Source organism: Balaenoptera borealis (assembly GCF_965194805.1).
Source record: "Balaenoptera borealis genome assembly, chromosome: 10".
Classification (NCBI taxonomy): Eukaryota; Metazoa; Chordata; class Mammalia; order Artiodactyla; family Balaenopteridae; genus Balaenoptera; species Balaenoptera borealis.
Genome location: NC_138874.1, coordinates 488,941 through 508,405, shown reverse-complemented (window position 1 = coordinate 508,405; position 19,465 = coordinate 488,941). Strand labels below are relative to the sequence as shown.

The 19,465-nt window shown below is 36.4% G+C and overlaps 1 protein-coding gene across 1 annotated transcript in view; it reads right to left on the bottom strand.

Annotated features, from left to right (window-relative positions):
- Positions 1-19,465, bottom strand: part of JMJD1C (jumonji domain containing 1C) — a 313,147-nt gene that overhangs the window by 252,633 nt on the left and 41,049 nt on the right. The gene's annotated exons all lie outside the window — the stretch shown is intronic.

Genomic DNA, 19,465 nt, shown 5'->3' with positions numbered 1-19,465 from the left:
GAGCGGGGCGGGAGAAGGGAGTGCAGTCGTTCAGAAACGTAGTGTTTGACGTCCACCTCTCTACTCGTCGCTCCCTGAGAAGTGGGGGAGTTGGGGGTGAGGTGAAAGTGAAGCGTGCTGGTTCCACTCTGGGTCACAAAACAAACTCAAGGTTAAAAGCCGCATCTCCAGAGTGATGTTTTTCAGAACACATGGCGCCTGCAGTCTGAGTTAGCCTCAATTTTGCCTGAATTAACAGTCCCGTAGTCCCAGCAGCAAAACAGAGCAACACTTTCAACTGAAAACTAAGCCCACAGAACTCGGTCACGACAGAAACACAGTCCACGACTTTAAATGAAAATGAAGATAACACTGTCATCCTTTCATTCTTCCTGTTTTGGGGCGATGCTCATTACGGGTTTGAGCTATTCAGAGATTTACACCTCGCTACTGCTTTATTGTAAGAAAGCCAAACATCCGGTTGAGGGTTTTTTGTCAACATTCTTAAAATTCACAGTCTCTGCACCAATTTGAGTACTTTTAGTACTAGTACGTACGCCAAACTCACTGATCGGATAATAAAAACAGGGAAAGGCTCCGGATTCAGTTGTTAGAAAATACCGTGGAAAGAAAAGGATTTTAGCCAATCATAGTTCAGGAAAATAAATTATGTTTACTTCCCGTCCAATCATAACAGGACTTTGTAACCCATACACGTACAGATCTCCAACTTAGAACAATTACTCCTTCTTTGATCTAACCCTTCAATTCTTCTAAACCAAACCTCTATAGATGTCGGTGAGAAGTTCGATTTCAGACATGCATTATAGTGTTTTTTAAAAGGTAGTTTTCAAAATCCCAGTTGTGGGGTTTTTTCACGGCCACTAGTGATTACATCAACTCCCAAAATTCTTCTAGTCCAATAAAAACTTTTTCTAAATTTCGGTTTCTTAAAGATTTTTCTAAGCCTCCACCAAAAAAAAGTTACCTTTTTAAAGGAATTTACACTAGAAATTTGAATATTTAAAATAGACATAAGGCTTTTATCTGCTTTCTTACAACACCCAAGCTGAGCTGTTTGAAATGGAAAATACATGGCCGAAGCTAACAGGTTAAAAACCACAATTACAAGACAGATTTTAATCATCATTGTCTAATTTTGCTACTCTAAAGACCAAATGTAGAACTGTAATAGATAACAAAGGAAAACCATATCTAGAAATGCATACTGGCAAGTTGAGAGACAAATTTAATTTTACTTGTGCCATCTTATTTCCAAGTCCACTCTTTTAGTACATACTGTATAATACTTAGCAAATTACCTTGAGAACTACAGACTAAGATTTCTAAAGTCTCAATGTGGATTAAGGAGCCAGTAAAATAACCTGCTGAAGATAATCTAACATGTGGAAAGAGAAAAAAACAGAGTAAGAAGATCTAAATTCAGATACCAATTTATCAATGACTTGCTTTGTTATCTCTGGCATGACACAATTGCTACAACTGAAATTGCCTGCTTCCTAATCTCAGTGATAGTCTGGGAGCAAGTGAGAAAATATAAAGTCATTTGAGAAAAGAGATGCAAATAACACTATTATCACATAAATACCATTCACTAAATTATATTTTTAGAGTCTAGGTTGTCCTGTTGCCTTACATAAAACTGCCAGCTGATTTTAATTTTGTAGGCAAGCTCCTCTAAATGGACCCTAGGAACCCTCTCTATATGTAGAATGCTGTCCTTTCAAGTGCTCTGAAAAGCATGTCAATCAACCAAATCAATCAAAACATTTCAAATGCAAAAACAAAAAGTTTTTCAGAAGGCCATATATCTTCATAACATTTTCAAACATCTTATATTCTTAGAACTATATTCCAGATAGCAGTCTACGAATCCCTTGACTACAACCAGTACCTAGGGTTCAATGACAACAACAACAAATCACTAATGTGTGGATGTTTTCCTTTTGGAGAAACTTGAAGTGCATTTTTTTAAGTGCAAAATAAAACGGCCTTAAAGGATTTTTGTTTGTTTGCTGGCATTTTTTTGCTTTGTTTCAGGGAGTACAGTTGACCCTTGAACAACATGGGATTGAACCGTGGGTCCACTTACATGCAGGCTTTTTTCCCTTTAAGTACTACTGTAGTACTACCCCATCCAGTTGGTTGAATCCACAGATGCAGAACCTCTGACACTGAGAGCCGACTGTAAAGTCATACTCAGATCTTCTACTGCACTGGGGATCAGCGCCCCTAACCCCCGAGTTGTTCAATAGTCAACTGTACTTACATTATTTTTGCCAGCAACTCATAACTGTAAATAACATGGAATAAAAATAAATTTAAAGTCAGACTAGAAACCTTAAAATATTTGTTTGTTCAGTTGGTTCCCTTACATCCTTTACTTTCATAAAGATCCTCAGAAAATGCCAGGATTAGTAACTGTAAAGAAAAGAAGTTATAATACTATAGTTGTAAGTTATAGTACTTCACTATATAGATGAAGACAGTGACACAGAAGTACTTAAAATAACTAAGTTTACAGAAGCTGAAAATTTAGATATATAGACTAGATCTTCTACTCTTTCCATCCCCAAATCCAAATATGTACATTAAGTATATCCACACACACACATACACATCAATTCAGGCAAATTTCGTACATCCAATTATCTTAATCTATATACAAGATAAAATGGGGAATTGTTTTGTTTTTTAAAAGTCTACAAAAATTTATTTATAAAATCTACTTGGTTTATTAAAAAACCTGACTTATAAAGGAAGACAATGTATTCATTACAATGATAAGTGCCACAATTACCCACTTAATTATCAATAATTAGTAGTTCATCAAATTTAGTTTCATAAACAACTAGTTATTAATTTTTTACTTTTTCACTTGGTTTAACTATAGAAAGGGCCAACTTTCTGCTCTAACACATACCAGTATCCTGCATCACTATAGGTATATATTTTAAACATCACAGATAAAACAAATAGGTAAAAAAGTTTAGTGCATGTACAGACAGTCCCCAACTTAAGGATGGATCGATGTAGAATTTTTCAACTTTAGGACAATGTGAAAACAATATGCATTCAGTAGAAACCTTACTTTGAATTCTGAATTTTAATCTTTTCCCAGGCTAGTAAGGGTGGTACGATACTCCCTCTTGATGCTGAGCAATGGCAGCAAGCTGCAGCTCCTAGTCAAGCCATGCAATCACAATGGTTAACAGCTGATATACACTTACAACCATTTTGTTTTTCACTTCAGTAAAGGATTCAATCAATTACATGAGATATGCAGCACTTTATTATAAAATATACTATGTGATATTAATATATCAATATTACATGATATTGCCCAACTGTAGGCTAATGTAAGTATACTAAGCATGCTGAAGGTAGGCAAGGCTAAGCTATGATGTTCTGAAGATTAGGTGTATTAAATGCATTTTCAACTTAGGATATTTTCAACTTCTGATGGGTTTATCTAGAGGTAACCCTACCGTAAGCCAAGTAAGATCTGTATCTTGTAATAATATTAGCCACAATATTTGTGAAACACTTACTATGTGCCAGACACTATGTGAAGTACTTTACACATGTAATCGCATGTAAATAAATCTTTATTTTAAAGATGAAGAAGATGAGGTTTACAGAAGTTTAATTAGTTATTTGCCTGGGAATACACATTAAGGAACTGGAATTCAAAACCAGACCTTATGATTCAAAGCCTCTGTATTATGCTAAAAAGTAACTTAAATGAAACAAGGAGGTCAGTTGCCAAGTTGTTTCCTCCTTATTTAACACAGATTATCCATAACTGATTTGTTTATTTTACACTTACTATGTGTCTCACATCCTGCAAGGTTCTGGAGATAGAGCCTCTCTGTCCTTAAGAAGTTCAGTCTATCTGGAAAGATAGACAATAGAAATGCCTTGGTTTGTTTAATATTTAAGGAAGTATTCCTGGAATGGAATACAAGGTAAGTTTAGTGCATTTTAACAAATAATTTTCAAATCTATTATAATTTGGAGGCTTTTATTTACTGCCAAATGTAAAGACTGGATTGGGTTATGAGCTCAGACTATATGAGTATATCTAGGAACTGTGGAAGCCAATGTTAAAATGAAGAAAGCCAGGAGTTTCAACTGAATTCTGCAAACGGAAGACCAAGAATAGAATGGAATATAAATTTGTTATCATGCTTATTATTAAACCTTAACTAATACTTATCTAGGTATTTCCCTAAGCACTTATTTAAACTGAATTCCTCAACCACATTTATGATAATGATAAAGTAACTCAAATGTCACTTCCTTAAGGAAGCCATCTGATTCCAAGACTATCAAATCCCCAATTATGGATTTTCAAAACTTTTCCCATTTGTCTTAGTACTTATCACAATTGTATTTATAACATTTATTGTGTAAAAGACTGTTTTATATTTGTCTCCCTTGGCAGACTATAAGCTCCATAAAAGCAAGGACAATTTATCTTGTTCATAACAATACTCCCAGCATCCACTAAGACTTGAGCAGAATAGACACTCAATACATGTTATTGAATTAACGAATGAACATCGCAAAAAATGTACCTTTTTCTAAATCCAACCCAACTAAGAGGAACTTAGAATCTCTCAATTGAGGGTCATAAACAAGAGTTCATGTTCTTTCCACAGGGTTATTCATCACCTTTAAAACAATGTCTTACATATATTATCTCATTTCATCATGGAAGTACAATGTAAAGCCTTCATAAAACTTGAGCTTCACCAGAAAAGCAAGGTGGTTCCTGAGGATAATTTCTAAAGAAGAGATACAGAGAAAGGGTTACAACTCACAAGAAAAACTTTCACTGTTACCAAATTACCAATTTAATGCAAACCCCAAAATGATCCTATAAGTATATATGCTAAACACCAGTCTATTCTTGGTATTCCAAAGAGAACAGTCTCAAATAATGTCTTTGATGGAGGTAACATACAAACATAACTATCTGACTGTCTTCTTGATGCCACGTGGAAGGAGTAAGAGGGAGAAAGACGAAAAGAGGGTGAAAAGAAAGGAAGGAAGGAGAAATAAAGAAATCTCTACTGGGCCTCCACATTTGTTACCTAGTTTCCAATTCAAATTCTGGATGTGCTGGAACCCACCACTTCTTTTCAACATTTCTCTATTAAAAATGAGACTTCAAATATGATTTTCAATGATAATTTTTTTAATTTAGAAAGAATGAACATAATAGCACTGAAAATTTCTCATTATAGAATGAGCAACTATAAGAAAAAGAATAAATGAAAAGTTGCCATTGAGCATACAGCAAGAGTCTTCCCGGGGTGTCCCATAGGACTTCTTGTTTGTCACCCCTCACACAAATGCTTCCACTATTAACTACCATTAAAATATGCATATGCTAGATGGCAGTTTGCACTTTTCATCTTCAATTGTTACATTAGCTCCTTCATTTATCAACAGGTCAGGTTCCTAAAGGGTTATGTATTATTCTCACAAGCCTTCACTATTATCACGTGTGTCAGTAGTGGCAAAGCTAAAAGTCCCAAAGAATGGCTCTGTTTATATCCATTAAAGTTAATTAAGTAAAAAAGCGTCTATACTTGTATTTAAAGCTACAAATGAGGGAAAGTCAAAGAAAAACCTAAGCTAAAAAGTGGCCCGGGAAGATCCCACATGCCGCGAAGCAACTAAGCCCTTTCACCACAACTACTGAAGCCGGCACGCCTAGAGCCCGTGCTCCGCAACAAGAGAAGCCCCCGCCCACCGCAACTAGAGAAAGCCCGCGCACAGGAACGGAGACCCAACGCAGCCAAATAAATAAATAAATAAAGTAATACTGACTCAAAATCACAGCATGCTTATTACTCCACTGAAGTTCCTCCCCACAGATGAAACTTCACGGTCAAGTACACACAGCTCTGAGGCACATTTCTTAAATTAATGGCATCTGGCTTCAAAGAAACAAAACCAAAACAAAACAAGACCTAGCAGTGAAATACGGGAAATCTTTAGTCATTCTTTTCTTTGGCATCTTCTAGAAAAAGCCACATGATTACATATAATGAGATTTATAACATACTACAAAACATAAATATCCAATAAAAATAAATTACTCTATATAAAGGAAAGCATTGTCTTCTGGCTCCACGTGTGCTTCACTATTACATATAATTTATTTATTCAATTAAAGCGTGTATAAAATAGTGTTCCAATTCCAAGGCCTATGTTCACAGAAGCTCAGTATTTGGAGGCCCCTAGATTTTTTCTTTAAAAATCAAAATTGACACACATAAAAAAGAGACCTGGAAAAAACTTTAACTACAAACTTAAAAATCAAATCAACGTCCCCAAAACATTCTGCTACTTCAGGGCACATTTTGATATTATTTAAGATTAAATGGCCAAGAGAAATATTCAGAAAACTAGCCAACTTCTCTTTTCACAAAGTATGCAAAAACACTTAGGTTAAAACTGGTCAATCTCCATGCCATAGAGCCATTTACAAACGGGTATTTTAAGATATATATCACAAATATAGCAAACTTAAAATTATCAGTCACATAATGTAATTTAATGAAAGAGCAAGAGTCACCGAAGTCTAAGTTACTTCTACTGCTAACTACTGTACACTTTGGGCAAACCCCTCTGCTTCTCTAGGAATCATACATAAAAAGTAGAGGCTAACATAATCAATAAAGTTCCTAAAAATTTGCTTCCAAAGCTTCTGAATAATCCAGCAAGCAGCAAAGTACACTCTCCTGATACATGCTAGGTTCAAACCTGAAAAATGTTAAAGGATTGACAAAAGTAATTTTGCTTAGGAAAACAAATGTTTTTAGCCAGAAAGTTTCTATCTCAAAGCTCTCACAGAAGATATACATATCAATCATTTAATACATACAAACAATAATACAGACCAAAAGACTTCCCAATTAAACAACAGTTTTTAAACATCCTTGTAGAATCGCTTCTTTCCTCTTCTCTCCAAATTTGCTCTTAAAACTTATCGTATTAAAATAACCTAGCAGAACTAACTCCAAATGGAGGAATTTTTGAGGTACTTTGCATTACAAGTAACCTTTATATTAGAAACCTCTGCCTTGCATGCCTTTATATTCTTCCTTGTTTATAATGGCTAAAAATCCATTTTTCAATTATTCTAAATTACAAAAATTATCTTAAAATCAATTGTTTCATTTGCTTTTCACAGCTAAATTTTCACGGATGTTTCTTTCCCCACTTGTACTTTGTTTTTGATATTCACTAGTTTTAAGTTTTTACACAAATATGCTAAAATATTTGTTTTGACCTTAAGCCATGCTTAGAAAATACATAGGTATTCTTCTGTATTTTCTTCTGGTAGTTTTATGATTCAAATTTTTATAATTCCCTCAAATTAGAGGCTAATATCTACCCCTGAGAGAGGGACAGGAAATCATCCTGGCCCCAAACAATAAAGGTCTACTATTATCAGGGGAAAAGCAGGATTACAGAGAAGAGAAGGAAACAGAGCCTGTCTAAAACTAACGCTGATCTAGGACAAAAAATAAGGCCCGATGCCCTCCACCACAAAGCTAGAGTTCCCAGGGCCCTAGCCTACCACAACGCAAACGAGCTCCCAGTAATAAGTAACAGCACTCTACTAGTAGAGAAGGAACAAAAGAGTACAGAGAGACTCTCTGATTCTCAGATATACACGTAAGGCTTAAACATAGAGGTGGAGTAAAAATATTGAGTTAAACTTTACAGCAAACCAACTCTCACCTTAAGCATGAGGTGATGATAGAAGTATTTACAGTTGACGATACACTGAAGGTAACCAGAGCAACAACAAAAAAACATAAATCCTCATCAACTTCAAGCAAGACTGATTCAATCTCCCATGTTAACAGCTGAATGGAATAAGAGTCATGCCTACTTCTTGGCATAAATACTGTATACTTATATCTCTATTACCGTGCCAATGATAGCTGGCATTCAATCAAAAATTATAAGCCTAGCCATGGGGGTGACTTCCCTGATCACCAAGGCAGTGCCTGCATGTTGGGTTACCATTACCTGTTCTATGAATCATACAAAAACATCTATTTTTGAAATTGAAATGCTGAAAACGAGAACTGCAGTAACAAATTTTAAAAGCCTTTGGCCAGCTCATCAGGCTTAACACAGCTGAGGAAAGAATCAATAACCTTGAAGACAGGTCAAAAGAAATTACCAAAGCTGAAACTAAACAGGAAAAAAAAAAAAAGTGGGAAAAAAATCTACACAAATAGAACAGGAGGGAAAGTCTCAAATTCATTTTATGAGGTAAGCATTACCCTGGATACCAAAATCAGACAAAGAAATTATGAGAAAAGAAAACTCATTATCCCTCATACATGCAAAAATCCTCAACAAAATATTAGCAAATCAAATTCAGTAATTTATAAAAAGGATAAGACACCACAACCAATGCAGGTTTATTCCAGGAATGCAGGTTGATTCAACATTGAAAGATCAACCAGTATAATTCAACAGATCAACAGACTAAAGAAGAAAAATATGATAGCATCAACAAATGCAAAAAATACACATTTGAGAAAATCCAACCCTCATTCCTCACAAAATTCTCAGCCAATCAGGAAGAGAAGGGCACTTAAACAACCTGATAAAATGCATCTACTAAAAAATTACTGCTAACATCATATTTAACAGTAAAAGACTAAATGTTTTCCCCCAAAGATTCAGAACAAGGAAAGGACATCAGCTGTCACCATTCCTATTCAATAACAACATACTCAAAGTCCTAGAAAGTGCAATAAGAGAAAAGAAATAAAAGGCATACAGACTGGAAAGAGAAGAAATAAGCCTGCCTCTATTTGCAAATGGCATGATTGTCTATATAGAAAATCATAAAGAACCTTCAAAAAAGCTTCTAGAACTTTAATAAATGAGTTTAGCAAGGTTGCAGGATACAAGATCAATATGCAAACATCAATTATGTCTCCATACACTAGAAACAAAAAGTTAGAAATCCAAATTTAAAACCAGTACCATTTACAACAGCACCCAAAGAAATAAAAATATGTATAAATGTAATAAAATATGTACAAGCTCTCCATGCTGAAAACTACAAAGTACTGATGAATGAAAGAAGACCTAAATAAGTGAAGAGATATACCATAAACATGTATTAGAAGACTCTATTAGCCCCAAGTTGATCTACAAATTCAAAGTAATCTCAATCAAAATACCAGCAAATTTTTTGATGCTGGCAATCAACGAGTTGATTCTAAAATCAATAAGTTAAGGTAACGAAACTGGAGCAGGGGCTTCCCTGGTGGCGCAGTGGTTAAGAATCCACCTGCCAATGCAGGGGACACAGGTTCGAGCCCTGGTCCGGGAAGATCCCACATGCCACGGAGCAACTAAGCCCATGCGCCACAACTACTGAGCCCGCACTCTAGAGCCTCCGAGCCACAACTACTGAAGCCCGCGTGCCTAGAGCCCGTGCTCCACAACAAGAGAAGGCACCGCAAGAGAAGCCCGCGCATCACAACGTAACCCCCGCTCGCTGCAACTACAGAGAAAGCCCGCGCACAGCAACGAAGACCCAATGCAGCCAAAAATAAACAAATAAAAATAAATTTTAAAAAAATTAAAAAAAGAAAAAAAGAAACCGGAACCAAAACAATTTTGTTTCACAACAATTTTGAAAATAAAAAACTAAAAGACTCATAGTATCTTACCTCAGGACTATACTGTAAAGCTTCATTAATCAACTCAGCATGACATAAGCAAAAGAGTAAACAGATAGATGAATAGAACAAAATGGAGAGTCCAGAAACAGACTCATACATATATAGTCAATTGATAGACAAACGTAAAAAAGTAATTCAATGGAGAAAGGATAATCCCTTCAACAAATAGTGCTAGAGCAATTAGACATTCATACACCAAAAAAAGAACCTTGATCCATCTCTCATACCATACACTAAAATTAATTCAAAATGAATCAAAAACCTAAATGTAAAATATTTGAAAAGCTAAAAAACTTTTAGAAACACAGAAAATTCTCATGACATTGAGTTAGACAAAGATTTCTTAAAATCCATAAAACCCATAAAATTAAAAATTAAACATTGTTGAAATTAAAAATTCCTCTCCAAAGGTCGCAGACTAGGAGAAAATATTTGCAAAACACATATGTGATAAAGGATTGGTATCCAGAAAATTTAGAGAACTCTCAAAACTCAATAATTTTTAAAAATTTTTAATGGGCAAAAAATTTGAACAGATACTTTAACGAGTAAGATATACAAATGGCAAATAAGTACGTGAAGATACTCAACATCACTAGTTATTAGTGAAGTGGAAAGAAAAACTATAATGCGATACCATTACATACCTATTAAGATGGCTAAAATTAAAAGAAAAAGAAAACTGGCAATATCAAATATTGAGGAGGATGAGGAGCAATTAGAACTCTCATACAGTAGTAGCTGGGAGGAGTACAGAATGGTATAGCCACTTTGCGAAACAGCTTGGTAGTTTCTCATAAAGTTAAACCTTTCATATAACCCAGCAATCCCACTTTTAGGTATTTTTACCCAAGTAAAATCAAAACCTATGTTCACACAAAAACCTGTTCTCAGATGTTTATAGAAGTTTTATTTGTAATTGCCAAAAGCTAGATGCAACCGGCTCAGCTGGGGAATGAACAAACTTTGGAATGCTACTCAACACTGAAATAATTCAATATTTCATATACATGAAATAATATGAATGAACCTCTGCAGTTCAGAGGTCCCCAAGTCCACCCTCATGTTCAATGATTCACTAGACTTATAAAACTCAGAAGAGCCATTTTACTCAGGGTTGCAGTTTAATATAGCAAAAAGATACAAATTAAAATCAATAAGGGGAAGAGGGGCATAGGGCAGGGTCCAGGAGACACCAAGCTTCCAGCTGTCCCCTCCCAGTGGAGTTGTGTACACAGCGCTTATTTCCCCCAACAAGAACTTGTGATAACGTGCATGGAGTATAAGCAATCAAGTAAGTTCACCCAAGGCTCAGTGTCCAGCATTTTTATCCGAGGTCTGAAACACAGGTAGGGCTAACCATCTGCATGGCTGACTTTTGTCTCAGCTCCTCTATAGGTCAAACTGATACCACACAGCCCAAGGCCTCCACGCAGTTATCAGCCACATTGTCAGGATAGGCAATCTGGGGTGGCCAAATGCCCCCAAGTAAACAAAGACACCCTTATTAAGCAGGACATTCCAAGGGCTTAAAGGTTACCTCCCAGGAGCTGGGCAAGGCCAAACCTTAGGCAGCTTTGGGTGCAACTGAGCTACTTGTACTCAAAACACTTGTGACACCACATGTGTGCACTTTTTCCTCACACCAACTAATTCTCCAGCTCTCCAGACACCAATTAGGTGTCCTACAATTCACTTCAATTCTGACATTAACTACTCAGTCAGTATTAGACTCCTCAGCCTTTTGGGCTCAGTCTCACAAGACAGCCACTTCAGATGCCAGTTGCAAGCACTGGGTCCCCAGGTTACCCACACTTCTGTTCAACTTGGCTACAAGGTCGAGGAGGGGGGGCTCCCATAAACCCCACCCCCTTTCAGGTACATTAATTTGCTAGAATGGCTCACAAAACTCCACAGAAAACTTTACTATTACCAGTTTATTATAAAGGATACAAGTGAACAGTCATATAAAAAGGCACATAGGGCAAGGTCCAGATGGTTCCTGAGAACAGGAGCTTCTGTCTCCACAGAGTTGGGAGTGTGCCACCCTCTTAGCGAGTGGATGTGTTTCCCAAATATGACTCTCTCCGAACCCCACTGTTTCAGGGTCTTTATGTAGGTTCTACTAAATAGGCATAATTAATTAAATCATAGGCCACTGGTGACTGAACTCAATCTCCAAACCCTCTCCCTCCTTGGAGGTCCAGGGATGGAGCTGAAAGTTCCAACCTCTAATCACATTGTTGGTTCCTCTGGCAACCAGCCACCATTCTGAAGCTATCTAGGGACCCACCAAGAGTTCATCAAGTCAGACATGGTTGGAAAAGGCTTATTATGAATAACAGGAAATGTTCGTTTCAAGGGTTTTTAGGGGTTCTAGACCAGGAACCAGGGACAAAGACAAAATATGTATTTTTTACTATGTCAAAGGAATGCTATTCCTTTACTACACAACCTCAGATGCATTGTACTAAGTGAAAGGAAAAGCCCAAAAGGCTCTGAGGTATATGATACCATTTATACAACATTCTTGAAAATGCAAAACTACAGGGACAGAAAATACACCAGTAATTGTCAAGGTCTGGGATGCAGGGGGGGAGGGCTTGTCTACCAATGGGCACAAGATTATATTTTATGCCTTTATTGTGATGGTGGTTACATAAATACATGTGCTTATCAAAATACAAAACTATACACAGAGAACAATGATTTTTACTGTTTGTTAATTATACCTTGATTAACCTAAGACAACCAGTAATATAGATACAGTGACCTAAAACAATTTCATTCTTTAAAAGTGGCAAGTATAAATATTAGGTAAATAACAAAACAAATGCCTTTCCTAAGTAGAGAGCAACAGAAAATTGGATCTTTGCTCTATAGGTTCTTTATAAAATTTATGCATGCACACAGCCAAAGGAAAACATTTTTAATCATTGGCTGGCAGGATTATGGGTGACTATTTTTCTCTTCTACTTCAAGTTCCATTAATACTGTCTGCATAATAACAAACAAAATAAGCTTCATGCTCTTGTACAATCATCTCTCCCTGAGTGTGGGTAGGACTCGCAACTTGTTCCTGACCAATGAAATATGGCAAAGGTGATGGGATATCACTCCCATGATTATGTTGTTTTAAATGGCAAAGGTGAAAATACTTTGCAGATGTAATTTAGGTCCTTAATTGGTGGCTTTAAATTAATCAAAAAGGAGATTTTGCCCAGGTGGGCCTACCTGATAAGGTGAGCCCTTTAAACAAGGGTCTAGATGTCCGAGACTTTCTTGCCAACCTTGAAAATGCAAGTCAACCTGTGTTCTACAGTTGGAAGAAAATGAATTCAGGCAACAACCATGTGAACTTGGAAGAAGACCCAGTCTCAATGACATCTCAGCCGTAGCCAACACTTTTGATTTGCAGCCTTGTGAGTCCCCGAGCAGAGGACTCAGCTTAAACTGTGCCCAGACTCCTGATCCATGGAAACTGTGAGATGATAAATCTGTGTTGTTTTAAGCTGCTAACTGTGGCAATTTATTACGCAGCAATAGAAAAGTAATCCAGTAATTAAATTTATTTTCTGGGGAATCTTGGCTTTAATAATGGCTCATCTCAAATTACAGGAAATGTCCTGTTCTTGTTAGGCACTTCAATTTTCACCAAAGAATGTGAACCTTAACAGAAGCTTCACTGAATAATGGTTCAGATTTAATCAGTAACACAGAGGACCTGTATTTCAGCAAGTTGCCAGCAAATAAAATCTCAATTCACTCCTGCCCAATACCTGGGAAAAGCTCCACACAAAACAATGTTTATGGAGAACTGTCTGCAGGATGCTTCATACAGTCCATCTAGTTAGAGTCGTTGGGGAGAGGGAGAGGAGTTAATAGCAAAAGCTCTAAGGAAGTAGATGACTATGGTATTTTTTTTTTAATTATGAGCACGTATGAAGTTTTACTTCAAAATTGCCACAAGAGACCTAAAACAAGTCAACTCAAGGATTCATTCCAATTAGAGACATCTAGTAAAAACAACAGCAACAACAAAAACAGACTACTTACACTAATACAAAAAAAGAATATTTTGTTAAACTATTAAACTTTTGCCTGATAATCCATAGAGAAGCTAGTTTCTCAAAATGTTTAATTTCATTAGATTGAATATAATTTGATTATAATACATTTTATCAGAAATGCTGATTTCTTCCTAAAATTATTGTGAATTTTGTTATACAAAAGTTATATCCCAGACCAGGTTTGAGACACTTACTCTTTATCACCCTTTGTTTCAAAAGTTTTAAAAGATTAGCATTTTTATTAGCCTAGGGGTAATTGACCTAAGTCTCAAGTTGCTAAAATAGAGTTTGATTTTTTTTAAGTTTAAAACGGTATGTTTAGATACTAAAATGGGATACTGAAGGAAATTGTGAAATACCCTTCAGAATTTTCAAAAATAAAATAATTTATGGTCTTGTTTAAAGTCAAGGAAAAATATTAGGTGACTTAAGATGTTTTCTAGCTCTATGTCATAAACAATTTTTTTTTAGAATTCTATTTATTTTTTTATACAGCAGGTTCTTATTAGTTATCCACTTTATACACATCAGTGTATACATGTCAATCCCAATCGCCCAATTCATCACACCACCACCCCAACTGCCACTTTCCCCCCTTGGTGTCCATACGTTTGTTCTCTACAGCTGTGTCTCAATTTCTGTCCTGCAAACTGGTTCATCTGTACCATTTTTCTAGGTTCCACATATATGCGTTAATATATGATATTTGTTTTTCTCTTTCTGACTTCACTCTGTGTGACAGTCTCTAGATCCATCCACGTCTCTACAAATGACCCAATTTTGTTTCTTTTTATGGCTCAGTAATATCCCATTGTATATACGTACCACATCTTCTTTATCCATTCGTCTGTCGATGGGCATTTAGGTTGCTCCCATGACCTGGATATTGTAAATAGTGCTGCAATGAACACTGGGGTGCATGTGTCTTCTTGAATTATGGTTTTCTCTGGGTACATGACCAGTAGTGGGATTGCTGGATCATATGGTAATTCTTAGTTTTTTAAGGAACCTCCATACTGTTCTCCATGGTGGCTGTATCAATTTACATTCCCACCAACAGTGCAACAGGGTTCCCTTTTCTCCACACCCCCTCCAGCACTTTTTGTTTGTAGATTTTCTGATGATGCCCATTCTAACTGGTGTGAGGTGATACCTCGTTGTAGTTTTGATTTGCATTTCTCTAATAATTAGTGATGTTGAGCAGCTTTTCATGTGCTTCTTGGCCATCTGTATCTCTTCTTCGGAGAAATGTCTATTTAGGTCTTCTGCCCATTTTTGGATTGGGTTGTTTGTTTCTTTAATATTGAGCTGAATGAGCTGTTTATATATTTTGGAGATTAATCCTTGTCCACTGATTCGTTTGCAGATATTTTCTCCCATTCTGAGAGTTGTCTTTTGTCTTGTTTGTAGTTTCCTTTGCTTTGCAAAAGCTTTGAAGTTTCATTAGGTCCCATTTGTTTATTTTTGTTTTTATTTCCATTATTCTAGGAGGTGGATCAAAAAAGATCTTGCTGTGATTTATGTCAAAAAGTGTTCTTCCTATGTTTTCCTCTAAGAGTTTTGCAGTGTCCGGTCTTACATTTAGGTCTCTAATCCATTTTGAGTTTATTTTTGTGTATGGTGTTAGGGAGTGTTCTAATTTCATTCTTTTACACGTAGCTGTCCAGTTTTCCCAGCACCACTTATTGAAGAGACTGTCTTTTCTCCATTGTATACCCTTGCCTCCTTTGTCATAGATTAGTTGACCATAGGTGTGTGGGTTCCTCTCTGGAATTTCTATCCTGTTCCATTGATCTATATTTCTGCTTTTGTGCCAGTACCATATTGTCTTGATTACTGTAGCTTTGTAGTATAGTCTGAAGTCAGGGAGTCTGATTCCTCCAGCTCCATTTTTTTCCCTCAAGACTGTTTTGGCTATTTGGGGTCTTTTGTGTCTCCATACAAATCTTAAGATTTTTTGTTCTAGTTCTGTAAAAAATGCCATTGGTAATTCGATAAGGATTGCATTGAATCTGTAGACTGCTTTGGGTAGTATAGTCATTTTCACAATATTGATTCTTCCAATCCAAGAACATGGTATATCTCTCCATCTGTTTGTATCATCTTTAATGTCTTTCATCAGTGTCTTATAGTTTCCTGCATACAGGTCTTTTGTCTCCCTAGGTAGGTTTATTCCCAGGTATTTTATTCTTTTTGTTGCAATGGTAAATGGGAGTGTTTCCTTAATTTCTCTTTCAGATTTTTCATCATTAGTATATAGGAATGCAAGAGATTTCTGTGCATTCATTTTGTATCCGGCAACTTTACCAAATTCATGGATTAGCTCTAGTAGTTTTCTGGTGGCATCTTTAGGATTCTCTATGTATAGTATCATGTCATCTGCAAACAGTGACAGTTTTACTTCTTCTTTTCCAATTTGTATTCCTTTTATTTCTTTTTCTTCTCTAATTGCTGTGGTTAGGACTCCCAAAACTATGTAGGTGAGAGTGGACATCCTTGTATTGTTCCGGATTGTAGACGAAATGCTTTCAGTTTTTCACCATTGAGAATGATGTTTGCTGTGGGTTTGTCATATATGGCCTTTATTATGTTGAGGTAGGTTCCCTCTATGCCCACTTTCTGGAGTTTTTATCATAAATGGGTGTTGAATTTTGTCAAAAGCTTTTTCTACATCTATTGAGGTGATCATATGGTTTTTATTCTTCAATTTGTTAATATGGTGTATCACATTGATTGATTTGCGTATATTGAAGAATCCTTGCATCCCTGGGATAAATCCCACTTGATCATGGTGTATGATCCTTTTAATGTGCTGTTGGATTCCCTTTGTTAGTATTTTGTTGAGGATTTTTGTATCTATATTCATCAGTGATATTGGTCTGCAATTTTCTTTTTTTGTAGTATCTTTGTCTGGTTTGGGTATCAGGGTGATGGTGGCCTCATAGAATGAGTTTGGGAGTGTTCCTTCCTCTGCAATTTTTTAGAAGATTTTGAGAAGGGGGGTTAGCTCTTCTCTAAATGTTTGATAGAATTCACCTGTGAAGCCATCTGGTCCTGGACTTTTCTTTATTGGAAGATTTTTAATCACAGTTTCGATTTCATTACTTGTTATTGGTCTGTTCATATTTTCTATTTATTCCTGGTTTAGTTTTGGAAGATTATACCTTTCTAAGAATTTGTCCATTTCTTCCAGGTTGTCCATTTTACTGGCATAGAGTTGCTTGTAGTAGCCTCTTAGGATGCTTTGTATTTCTGCGGTGTCTGTTGTAACTTCTCCTTTTTCATTTCTGATTTTATTGGTTTGAGTCCTCTCCCTATTTTTCTTGATGAGTCTGGCTAAAGGTTTATCAATTTTGTTTCTCTTCTCAAAGAACCAGCTTTTAGTTTTATAGATCTTTGCTATTGTTTTCTTTGTTTCTATTTCATTTATTTCTGCTCTGATCTTTATGACTTCTTTCCTTCTACTAACGTTGGGTTTTGTTTGTTCTTCTTTCTCTAGTTCCTTTAGGTGTAACATTAGATTGTTTATTTGAGATTTTTCTTGTTTCTTGAGGTAGGCTTGTATTGCTATAAACTTCCCTCTTAGCACTGCTATTGCTGCATCCCACAGGTTTTGGATCATCATGTTTTCATTGGCATGTGTCTCTAGGTATGTTTTGATTTCCTCTTTGATTTCTTCAGTGATCTCTTGGTTATTTAGTAACGTATTGTTTAGCCTCCATGTGTTTGTGTTTTTTACGTTTTTTTCCCTGTAATTTATTTCTAATTTCATAGCACTGTGGTCAGAAAAGATGCTTGATATGATTTCAATTTTCTTAAATTTCCTGAGGCTTGATTTGTGCCCCAGGATGTGATCTATCCTGGAGAAGTTCCGTGTGCACTGGAGAAGAAAGTGTAATCTGCTGTTTTTGGATGGAATGTCCTATAAATATCACTTAAATCTATCTGGTCTATTGTGTCATTTAAAGCTTATGTTTCCTTATTAATTTTCTGATTGGATGATCTGTCCATTGGTATAAGTGAAGTGTTAAAGTCCCCCACTATTATTGTGTTACTGTCAATTTCCACTTTTATAGCTGTTAGCAGTTGCCTTATGTATTGAGGTGCTCCTGTGTTGGGTGCATATATAATTGTTATATCTTCTTCTTGGGTTGATCCCTTGATCATTATGTAGTGTCCTTCCTTGCCTCTTATAACATTCTTTATTTTAAAGTCTATTTTATCTGATATGAGTACTGCTACTCCAGCTTTCTTTTGATTTCCAATTGAATGGAATATCTTTTTCCATCCCCTCACTTTCATTCTGTATATGTCTCTAGGTCTGAAGTGGGTCTCTTGTAGACAGCATATAGATGGGTCTTGTTTTTGCATCCATTCAGTGAGCCTGTGTCTTTTGGTTGGAGCATTTAATCCATTCACATTTAAGGTAATTATTGATATGTATGTACCAATTACCATTTTCTTAGTTGTTATGGGTTTGTTTTTGTAGGTCCTTTTCTTCTCTTGTGTTTGCCACTTAGAGAAGTTGCTTTAGCATTTGCCGTAGAGCTGGTTTGGTGATGCTGAATTCTCTTAGCTTTTGCTTGTCTGTAAAGCTTTTGATTTCTCCATCAAATCTGAATGAGATCCTTGCTGGGTAGAGTAATCTTGGTTGTAGGTTCTTCCCTTTCATCACTTTAAACATATAACCTTATGGCAGTTCCCTTGTATGTTATTTGTTGTTTTTCCCTTGTTGCTTTCAATAATTTTTCTTTGTCTTTAATTTTTGTCAATTTGATTACTATGTATCTCGGCATGTCTCTCCTTGGGTTTATCCTCCCTGGGACTCTCTGCGCTTCCTGGACTTGGGTGGCTATTTCCTTTCCCATGTTAGGGAAGTTTTCGACTATAATCTCTTCAAATATTTTCTCGGGTCCTTTCTCTCTCTCTTCTCCTTCTGGGACCCCTATAATGCGAATGTTGTTGCGTTTAATGTTGTCCCAGAGGTCTCTTAGGCTGTCTTCACTTCTTTTCATTCTCTTTTCTTTATTCTGTTCTGTGGCAGTGAATTCCACCTGTCTGTGTTCCAGGTCACTTATCCATTCTTCTGGCTCAGCTATTCTGCTGTTGATTCCTTCTAGTGTATTTTTCATTTCAGTTATTGTATTGTTCATCCCTGTTTGTTTGTTCTTTAATTATTCTAGGTGTTTGTTCTTTAATTCTTCTATGTCTTTGTTAAACATTTCTTGCATCTTTTCAATCTTTGCCCCATTCTTTTTCTGAGGTCCTGGATCATCTTCACTATCATTATTCTGAATTCTTTTTCTGGAAGGTTGCCTATCTCCACTTCATTTAGTTCTTTTTCTGGGGTTTTATCTTGTTCCTTCATCTGGTACATAGCCCTCTGCCTTTTCATCTTGTCTTTCTGTGAATGTGGTTTTTGTTCCACAGGCTGCAGGATTTTAGTTCTTCTTGCTTCTGCTGTCTGCCCTCTGGTGGATAAGGCTATCTAAGAGGTTGCACAAGTTTCCTGATGGGAGGGACTGGTGGTGGGTAGAGCTGGGTGTTGCTCTGGTGAGCAGAGCTCAGTAAAACTTTAATCCACTTGTCTGCTGATGTGTTGGGGTGGGTTCCCTCCCTGTTGGTTGTTTGGCCTGAGGCGACCCAACACTGGAG